This window comes from Nematolebias whitei, chromosome 12 (genome assembly GCF_014905685.2).
Source record: "Nematolebias whitei isolate Nwh7 chromosome 12, NemWhi1, whole genome shotgun sequence".
Classification (NCBI taxonomy): domain Eukaryota; kingdom Metazoa; phylum Chordata; class Actinopteri; order Cyprinodontiformes; family Rivulidae; genus Nematolebias; species Nematolebias whitei.
This window is the reverse complement of record NC_056509.1, coordinates 29,393,001-29,403,842: the sequence shown is the minus strand read 5'-3', so window position 1 is coordinate 29,403,842 and position 10,842 is coordinate 29,393,001. Positions and strand designations below refer to the sequence as shown.

General features: G+C 40.0%; 1 pseudogene; it reads right to left on the bottom strand.

Annotated features, from left to right (window-relative positions):
* Window positions 1–1,254: 1,254 nt before the first annotated feature.
* On the bottom strand, window positions 1,255–5,075 carry LOC119417869 (annotated as a pseudogene).
* Between the last annotated feature and the right edge of the window lie 5,767 nt (window positions 5,076–10,842).

The following is a 10,842-nucleotide window of genomic DNA, read 5'->3' as shown; positions in this document are numbered from 1 at the left end:
TGGAACAAAATTGTGTACACAGGGTCCCAATTACATCCAACAAAAGTATAAAATGTAAAAGAAAAACAGTAATACGATCTAAGATATTAACTAAGAAAAATGTTTAACTAAAAATATGCTAAGCACTAGTAGTACAAAAACATTATGCCGAACAGCAGCACCAACATGAGTCTGTGTGAGCAGATCAGTACGAATAAACACAGCAGCATGAAATGTCACCCTGCTCCCGTTATTCATGTAAGTTTTGCTGCCACGTCAGCCTTGGTTTGGTTTTTGATCATTGGTTAATAAATTAGAAATTCCCTTTTTTATCTTGTTGTTTTTCTGCACAATGGGTTCAACAAACCACAGAACATGATAGTGAGGTTGTGGTAAATGTGATGTCATTTACTGAAACACAATGGTTCATGATGTCTATATGAACTTTGAAATAATGCAGTTAAGAAATAGTTCAATAAAACGGAAACGTAAGTTGTGACACTGTTGCTTAATGAGATCTTATTTATACACTGCTGTTTCATGATTATGCGGCATTTATGAAGTGATGGAGGAAGAAGGGTGACACTTTCTCCTCTACTTCACTACACATGTTTATTTATGTTGCACGTGTTAAAGCGGGGCACCAGCTGGTCAGTTTATTGACCAGCAACATCTTAATTAATATATTCACCCTTTAATAATCAGAACTCATGAAGTAGAATCCGTTAATTACAGGGAACCATAACAAATGAATATTCGTCTACATGAACAGACCAAAGTTGGCTAAAATGTTATTACAAAAATAATCAAACTAAGAATCAACAATAATAATAAACAAAATAAGTGATAAAGGATAATAATTTGTAGAAATAACTGGTTATAAAAGTAGTAAGTCTATAATGAACATTCTAAACAATAATTAATCAGTTAAGGATTAATTTTTTTTTTAATCTAAGGCTAAATTAACTCTGAGCAGGAATTATTTTGGTTTTTATAAGAGCACAAATTTAGACAAAGTTTGACTATTTTAATAAATAGTTTGCTTTGGATTTTGGCTAAAAGAAGTTCCTTAATGTGACCTGGTAGTCATTTATTATCACTGCAAGCCAGGAAATGATTTATCAAGTTGCATCAGCTAAAATTTGCATAACCAAACCCAAAGTTACATCTATGTCACCAGGTTCTGCTCCTTACTGGGTCAGTTTGAGGGCACCAGTTCACTCATCATTCTGGAGGTCTGCTGGTGGATCAGACCATCGACACCATGAGGAGGACTCACCAGGCACTGCCCAGGTAGCAGGAGTCAGTGACTCCTTCAGGGGCTGGTGAGGACGACAGCCGATGAGAAGGTGCGTGTGGTCCATCACAACCTTCGGCAGGCTTTGACTTCAAGCGGAGAACGTGTCTTTCAGTTAGAAAAATGCTTCATCTTCTGTAGTTACTTAAAACTTCCATGTTCTAACAAAATTGTAATTGAGCAACATGTTTATTTGCTCAGGAATAAACGAGGAGTGGACCTTGGATGACCACATCATGATCGTGGGCCATAGACGAACTGCTTGTCACACAAAGGAACTTTTTGTAAACCAACAGCTTTCAGAAGTGTTTCGGCTCCTTACAAACCTTTTTCTCAACCACTTTGGCCTTGGTTGTCCTCAGGCTGTTTCTGTGAGTAGCCAGTTGGCCACCTGGCCTAAAACATTTGATTGCTGTACAGTACTTCCTGTTTATTAGACATGTTCCTGTTTTTAGTATTTTACTCCGTTTCATAATGTAGCTTGTTTTTATTTTGTTTTATATCACTACTTTTATTTTCATTTTATATGCCTTTTATGAAGGTTTATTGCTGTGTGTACCTCATATGTGTGTTTTTTTGTTTTCCTGTGTAAAACAGGTCTCTCTTGTAAATGAGTCCTCGTGACTCAACAAGACTAACCTGTATAAATAAAGGTTGAATAAATATTACTTGTTAGAAAGCCCACATTGTTTATGTGTAGTTGTCTTGTTTACTGAGCTAAGTTCTGTTTATGCTCTTAAATGTTTCGATGCTTGTGAACGCACCACTCTGTGTGTAAAAATTATGTGCTGCGTGGATTTGATTTTTATTTTTTCTCTCCTGACAGACAGAACTTTGTGCTTGAGCATTTTCCTACATTTTCTAGGTTTACTGCTGTGTGTATTGCCAGAAGAAACACAGCAAATAAATGAACCCTAAACTGGATATCTGTCTCTGTGTTCTTTAATGGGAGTACAACTTCATACCTTGTGACTCTAAACCAGTTAATTTCCTGGAGAACACCAAACCTCACCTTTTTATCACTGCTTTTTCATTCAGATGCTCATGAGGTCGACCGCAGGGCTTTATCCTAATTTTACACTTTTCCAGACTCCGTTTAGATTTTGGAAATGGAACACTAAACTGGATTAGGGCCTTCTAAATGCTCAGGCTGTCTGAATTACATGTTGTCCAATGACAACTTTTAACCATGTTTCTGATGATTTTTCAATAAAGCCCTCTGACCACAAAGCATCCATTTCACTTCGAGACAAATTGATATCTTTGGTCATTTGCTGACAAGCCTACTAGATTGATTGACAGGTGGCATTGAGAATAAAACTCCTGCAACTTTTTTTTTTTTTTAATCAAAGATTTTACTGGCCTGTTTAAGACTGTCCTCATTTATTTCATATTTATTCCAATATTCCAAATTTATACTAAAATGGCCACTGTTGCAAGGTGTTCCAGGAGCTAAGAAAGGCATTGTTGCCCTGTTCAGTCGGCACTAAGGGAACACTGCAGGTAATGAAGTTCTGAGAGTGATGCTGTAACTGTCCTGACATACATACATGCATACACACACACATACATATAAACTGTTTTGGATATACATGCATAAACAGTTTTTTTGGAGTTAGCACTGAATATAGTAGAGGTGAAAAGAGTGTCAGATAGGGTGATGTGTCTGAAGATAAAAGTAGAAGTTCTGATGCTAAATGTTGTCAGTGGTTATGCTCCACAGGTTGGATGTGGCATAGATGAGAAAGAGAAATTTTGGAAGGATCTGGATGAATTGACAGAGAGCATTCCCAGGAAGGAGAGAGTGGTGATTGGAGCAGAATGAATGGACATGTTGGTGAAGGAAACAGAGGGGATGAGGAAGTGATGGTGTCAAGAAAATAAACCAGGAAGGACAGATGGTGGTGGATTTCACCAAGAGAATGGAAATGGCCGAAGTCTACACCTATTTCCAAAAGGAGGAACAAAGAGTGACCTATAAGAGTGGAGGAAGGAGTACGCAGGTCAACTACATTCTGTGTAGAAGAAGAAACCTGAGGGAGATTGGGGACTGTAAGGTTGTGACAGGGGAGAGCGTAGCCAGACATCATCGAGTGGTTGTGTGTAGCATGACTGTTGTGAAGAAGAGAAAAAAAAAGTGAAATCAGAGAAGAAGACCAAATGGTGGAAGCTGAAGAAGGAAGAATGTTGTGAGAAATTCAGAGAGGAGCTGTTAAAGGCTCTGGGTAGTAAGAAAGAGCTTTCAGATGACTGGGCTAATACAGCAACAGTTATTGGAGAGACAGGTAGAAAGAAAGGAAACCTGATGGTGGAATAGTGAAGTGCAGGAAGCTATTCAGAGAACGAGTTTTGTCAAGAAATATGACAGCGAGAGGAGTGAACAGATGAGATAGGGATATAAGGAGATGCAAAATATAGTGCAAAGAGGGAGCAGAAGGCATATGGAAGGTTGGACACTAAAGAGGGCGAGAAGGACTTGTACCAACTGGTGAGCCAGAGGGATCAGGCTGGAAAGGATGTGCAGCGTGTCAGGCTTGTGAAAGTTAGAAATGGTAATGTTCTAACAAGTGATGAAAGTGTGATGGAAATATGGAAGGGCAGAGAAAATAGTCTGCTAAAAATTTAAATATTTTTCCAGATTTTCCCAAAATAATCTTAATATTCCAGTTAACTGATAACAAGTTATAAAGGAAAACAGCTGATTTGGGTAAAAAAAAATCAACAATTTATTTTACAGCTTCCATTAACAAATTTTATTATACATTTCTTGTATTAAAATATTTTGACATAAAAGCACGTTTGTTTTGTTTGCAAAAATTACAGATTTGCTTGTGGTCATTATCAGGATTGGGAAGTTGTAGCTTTGTCTTCTGTTTGGGAAAGTCTGCATGGGATGCATCTGTTCCTTTTTGTGGCAAACATAGCTGATTTTGCAAGAAGTGAAGGCATACAGGAGTGGATTCAGACAACTGTTTATAAATGTTACTGCTGCAACAATGTCCCATGCATTTGTATAAAACTTCTTAAGTCCCTCATTTTTTAGACAAATGGCTATTATCCCCAAAACATTAATCGTATGGTATGGTACCCACAGGACAAAAAAGATCACAATGATTCAAGTAACCAGTCGATTTGTTTGAGGATTGTTGAAAAAGGCTGTCTGATTAATCTTTATCTGAAGGCGAATGTATGAAAATGCTACAACAAAAAAAGAAACAAATCCAAACAGGGTCTCTGTCATCAGAGCAGCCAACCACTGGGCGTCAGATGAGAACTGAGATCGACAGTCTTTCCACTGTTGATCTGTTTTCAGTTGATGAACCACCAAAGCAGGGATGGACAAGATACAAGCAACCAGCCACAACAGAACCAGCAGCAGTCTTTTTTGTATCTGATGACACCTCTGCTGGTGCACCACCAAGAGGTAACGCTGGAGGCTTAACCCAGTCACACTCAGCAGGCTGCCATAAATGCTGCAATACATAAGATACGCTCGAAGCTTACAGGAAGACAGGCTGAACGTCCAGCCATAAAAGAAAGAATATATCCATATTGGAAGGGTCATCAGACAGAGCAGGTCAGACACAGCCAGATTCATCATCAAACTCTGGCTCAAACTGGACAGGTGCTCCCAGTTAGGCTTGAAAACAATTACAGCAATGTTTCCAGGGACTCCCACGCTGAAGCAAAAGAACAACATTGCTGCAGGGACCAGACGAGCAGAGTCCCAGGAGGGACGAGACAGAAATCCTGGAGAAGAGAAGTTCAACGTTTCCACAGTGGAACTGAGCTGATCCATGCTGCGTCTTGCAGTCGAGGTTGTTCTCCGAAGAACTGATACTGGTTTATGTTCTGTCAGCCACAGAAGCAAAATGGGTTTGGAGGTCAAGAGAGGTTTTGCTTTAAATATAGTCGAAGAGGAGTTAGTAAAAAAAAAAAAAAAAAAGTGAGGTAGTTGTGCTGCTAATATAAAGGAAGTGTGTTCTTAAGTTTCCATTTTTGGCTGCATGGTTAGCACTTCCTATTTAGGACAACAACAATGTGTTTTGAAGATAAAGATGATTTAATTATTATCATGATCTTTGTTTTTTGTTGTTTATTAGTAGTCTTTGTGTTTATGTGGATTTTTTTTTTTAATATTATTATTGTGTTTATCTTTACCTACCTGTGTTTGGTTCTATTGCTCTGTGCTGCTCTGGTCCGCCCACTCCCAGTTGCTCACTGGGTGTTTGTATAGTCAAAAATAGTAGTATAAATAGTAGTTTATTAAAGTTCTCTTTAAATGCCATGTGTTTCTGTTTGTGAGCATTAAGTGTATTTTGATACATGCTGTTACAAACGATCCTCCCTAAGGTTTACGTACCAATTCTCATGAGATTTCATATAAGTTGGGTTTTGGAACAGCATTTTGTTTTCTTTAGTGGTGTATTTCTTTGAGTTCCCCATCTCCAGCAAGCATTCTGGTTTCCATCTGCACTTTCATACCGTGAAGACCATCAGTCCCTCCAGGAAGTTAGGAAATACTTTTTTTTTTTTTTGTTTATGCTTAGTTAACCGTGAAGAACTAGAGAACATTATTCACAATTACATAACTTTTAGTTTAATTTACAAGCAAATATAATATTTTTCATTCAACCTTTATTTAGACAGGTAAATCCCAATGAGCCTTGAGGACTCATTTACAAGAGAGACCTGATTTCAACAAAGAATGATGACAACAATGGACAACAGTGACAACAATAAACAGTTATAATTTTTTTTTTAACTAATAGTGTAGTGGACTAGGCCTACGTCGAAACTAAGTCTAAGGTCAAAACTCTTGACCTTTAGAACCTTGTGGGACAGGAACTGTCATTTCATGTATTTGAATACATAGATACAGGTTCACCCATCCTGAGACTTTCTTTCTTGAAGATTCAAGTGAAAAGAACACTCTCTTTTTATTATCATTACTATCTTACAAATGTTGATAATCAAAGTGTCTTAGTTCAAACCATTTTAGATGTTGCAGTGAACTAATCAATTTTATTAACTGAGTAATGATTTTTATTCTCATGTTAAAAGCTGTTGCAGAGTAATTATGCACTTTTCTGATTTCTGCTTTTGAATGAGCAAGTGTGTGCGTTTACAAGGTTACAGTCAAACGAAAAACAAGTTGTTATGTTAAAACTGTCATGTTTTAGAATCCTCTCAGACGTAAATAGAGATGTTTTGCACCTGTTTCTTAGGCACGCCAAAACAGAACCCTCTCGGTCTGTGAGAACATTTCTGAGCTGTCCCATAACAATTCTCACTGTCTCTAACCTCTTACGTCACAAAAACACACCCCTTCTGGTCGTTTCTGACCAATGAAAAATCCCAAAAAGTGAACCGGGAAAGAGTCTTTAAAATGTCAGTACTTCCTGGTCTACACAGACTCACAGGTACTCAGAGTGACTTACGACTCACGGAGTTACAGAGTTCACGGAGTTGGAGAGTTGTCAGACTTCTAGAGTTCTGGAGTTCTGATGGAGTGCTGTTGGAGTTCCTGACATGACAACAAAGCTCTTCCGAGTTCCATGGGATTATAACTTTTTCCACTGAGGTGAATGTGTGTCGAACAGAGCCTCGCCACTACTTCTGACGAGCTACAGCCATTCTAAGGAGACGCTGGACCGGTAGCGTTAACGGAACACCATATCTGCTGATTATCATCAGAAAGGTAATGGGTCAAGTTTCCTACCAAGCGTACCGAGGCGAGCTGGGCTTCTGATGGAGAGTGTCGGTTCTGGCGAACATTCCTCCCCTCCCATTCAATCTTAACTCCCTCTAAACTTCTTCCCATCTTTAAACTTTTCTATCAAGTAGAAATTCTTCCAGATATTTAGAAATGTCTGTGTAAAATGCTCACCCACATTCATGTGGGTAAAAGATCATAGTTGTACAGTTTTCATAAATGTCTTTGGTGCAGCAACGGAAAAATCATGGCCGTATGATTTTTCTGATTGATTGCTTATATTGTTATTTTCATAATTTGCCAAATTAATGTAAATGTTTGATGTTAAATTTGATTCTGTAAATAAATGACCGCATTCATTTTGATGGGTCAAATTTAAATGACGTCTCACTTTGCATTTCCTTAAATTCAGTGCACGTTTTATTCAGTCCAGAAAAATGAGGAACCCGCGTTAAATGATGAATACATCCCAGCATCTGTTCATCTACAACTGGTGGCCCGTCACGTGCTCATAAATGGACTGTAACTCGTGTGCTAATTGATTTTCATGTTGGCATGTGTTGTACAATAACAGTTTATCAGCTGTGCTAAAAACCGTGCGTCTTTACGCAGCGCAATTGGAGCTGCGCGCTTGTGTTACGCTGGCAATGTTTTAAAAGCTGAAATTGTGTCATTGAGTCTTTATAAAGCTGAATTGTACGTCTGTATGTGTAACATAAGCTGGCTTTGAGCTGTGGAAACGCTTTATTCTGTTTAAACTGTGTTCCAGACGCTTCTGGTCCGATTCGGTTCTGTGGTTCCGAATCGGTTCTGGAAAGTTCGAACGAGTTGTTAAATAGCTAGGAAGACGTTTTGAGACCGGAGTAGCAGACTCCGGGCAGCTCAGAGTTGATTCGTTACATTTTTAGCAGAGAAAGTGCATTTTGATGGTTTAAAAGACGATAAGTGATGAAAATAGCTTCAGGCTGAATCTAACATGCTGGTTATTGCTAACGCTTCGTGGTTGGTTGTTTGCTGCTGTGGAAAGCTCTGATTTGCTGAGAAAGGTTGACTGACGTCACCTCCCCTCACCCCTACGCTGCGTCATTGGTTGAGAAAGACCGTGTGTAACGTTCTGATTGGATGAGGGAAGTGTCAATCACGCCACCCGGAAATGAAATTCGTTTTCATAGGGAATAAAATCTGCTTTTTAACGCTGGAAAGCGCATTAAAGCTGTGTTCTGAAACGCTGTTTACATTCTTCGAAGCATATTCGCTGAAAGTTCGCCACGTTTGAGTTTAAAGACCGTCATAAAATGATGCTTTTGAACTACGCTAGCGATGCTAAATTTTAAGCTAACAAGCTAATGACCGGATGGATGACGTGTCACGTCACTTCCCCCAAGTCGGAAATGAGCTTTACCGTGCTTAAATTCACTAAATACGGCTGCAATTTTGTTCCACAAAACTCATGTTTCATGATATAAGGTCTGATTGAAAAAATTTTGCCACGTTTGTGTAAAAAATCCGTTCAGAAGTGTTGGTTTTCACCGAAGCAAGCCGATGCTAATTTTAGCTAACAAGCTAACGACCGGACGCCACAGGAAGTTATAGCACCCCTAGTGGACGACACAAACAGTGTCTGGGTTAAAATTGTTGAGGATCTGCTGACATCTTGTGGAGAATACGTGGGATCACAGGTTTTCACTTCGTTTTTAGGTAAAGAGTGACATTAGACGTTTTATTTTTCTGAAAGGCATTTTTTGAGTTAAAAAACTTCCTCAAAGCTGAATATACACTGTTATCTTGCGTTTTAAAAGTTATGAAGGTATTTATGCAAAGGGCTTTTACCAAACAAATTTTTATTCACTGATAAATCCTTGAGAAATAGGTACATAATAAAAATTTAGAAACTTTTAAATAAGATACAGTTACAAATAGTCACAGAGTTGAATAGTTTACTCATTTTGCTAGAAGATAACGCATGTTTAATTGATAAATCACTAAATAAGAGTAAAGCTTATCAGGAAAAAGAGATTTTCTGATTTTCTGTTACCACCTAAACGTTACATCTACTATTTAATTTCTAAATAGCAGATAATGGCGGACGAAGAGGTAAACACTGACCCCTTACAATCCGAGGATGTGGTCCAGACAGCCTTACACATTTTAACAAATTCAATTATTGGCAAACAATTGGAGGAATTGCGAGACCTTGATGACGATCAAAGACGTGAGGAGCTGCAGAGTTTATCAAGAGCAGCTACGGTGAAGGAAGACACAAAATCAAGCCGCGTACGGTTAGCAAAAATCTCTCTGCTTCTGAAGGCGGAATTAGACCGTTTGGTGGTAGAAAAGGGCGTGCTATTCAACGGATATAAGTCTGAAAAAGAGAGGTGTGACGAATTGATGATTGAATCTGAGTCGCTGCAGCAACACCTTGAGGCTGCTGAAGACCTCTCAAAGAAAGAGCTGTCAGAACAGGCTCAATCATATGAGGAGAAGTGTGCCGAGCTGATAAGTGAATCTGAGTTGCTGAAACAAAAGATTCAAACTGATAAGGACCTCTCGAAGAGAGAGCTGTCAGAACAGGCTCGATCATATGGGGAGAAGATTGCGGATAAGGAACGAGCGTACCAAGACGCGTGTGCAGATAACAATGAGTTACAAGCACGGTTGCAAACCGCTTTAAGGGAGCTGGCCGATTGCAAGGCAGAAAAGGGGTTAATAACCCGGAGTTGGCTGACTTTACAAGATGAAAATCGGTCAACAAATAAGCGCCTGACAGCTTGTGAGGAGAAGTTAGCTACAGCTACAGAATGGATTTCTGTAATGGAGCAAACTGATCTGAGAATCGAACAGGGTCAGCTACAACCGCCCCAGACAGATGCTGTTGCACCTCCTCCCCTTAGCCCCGTTTCAACACCCCCAACCCGGGGGATAAGGACGGGTCTGCACCCACATGCGCCTCTTCCTCCGGACACCAGGCAGTCACCTCCACCCCCATCTCGGGCGGTGGGGACAGACCTGCACCGGTATGCGCCTCTTCCTCCTGACGCCAGGCAGTCACCTCCACCCCCATCTCGGGCGGTGGGGTTCGACCTGCACCGGTATGCACCTCTTCCTCCTGACGCCAGGCAGTCACCTCCACCCCCATCTCGGAGGGTGGGGACAGACCTGCATCAATATGCACCTCCTCCTACCAACCCTTATCAGCCACCCCCACCCCCACCATGGGCAGTAGGGGCAGGCCTTGATCAGTCTGCACCACCAGTCACACAAGTTAGACCGGTGATACAGTCTCCTTCAATGGATGACTTGCAGAAAATCTCAAAATATGTACAACGATTTGTTCCCGGGCCTATGGGGTCAGCAGGAACAAAAGCGTATCTCAAAGATCTGGAGTTCAGATTGAGGTCTTATCCTAATGCTACGGTAGACGATAAGATAAGTCTGATGCGGCTCACTTCAGACAGAGAGGTGTTCACCTTCATCGAGCGTCTACCTGATGCAACAAGGAGGGATTACAACCTTCTGTGTGAAGCTTTGATCAGAGAGTACGACCCCTGCACGGGGCCTGCTGGTTTTCCAGCTGCAGACAAGGTCACGCAGGGCAAGACTGAACATCCAAAAGTTTATTACAAAAGAATCTTCCAAGCCTATTTTGGTAACAGAAATGAGACCGGAATGGAAGAAGATGTTGGTTTTAAGTTTGTTTTCAGCAAAAATCTCCACTCTGATTTAAAAAAATCAGTACAAATGATGGCAAATTTCAGAGAAAAATCCATCAGTGAGATTAAACAGTGTGCTGTGAATGTGTTTGAAGCATGTTCTCATGCTAAGACGCCCATAGAAGTGTTTCCTAGTGTAA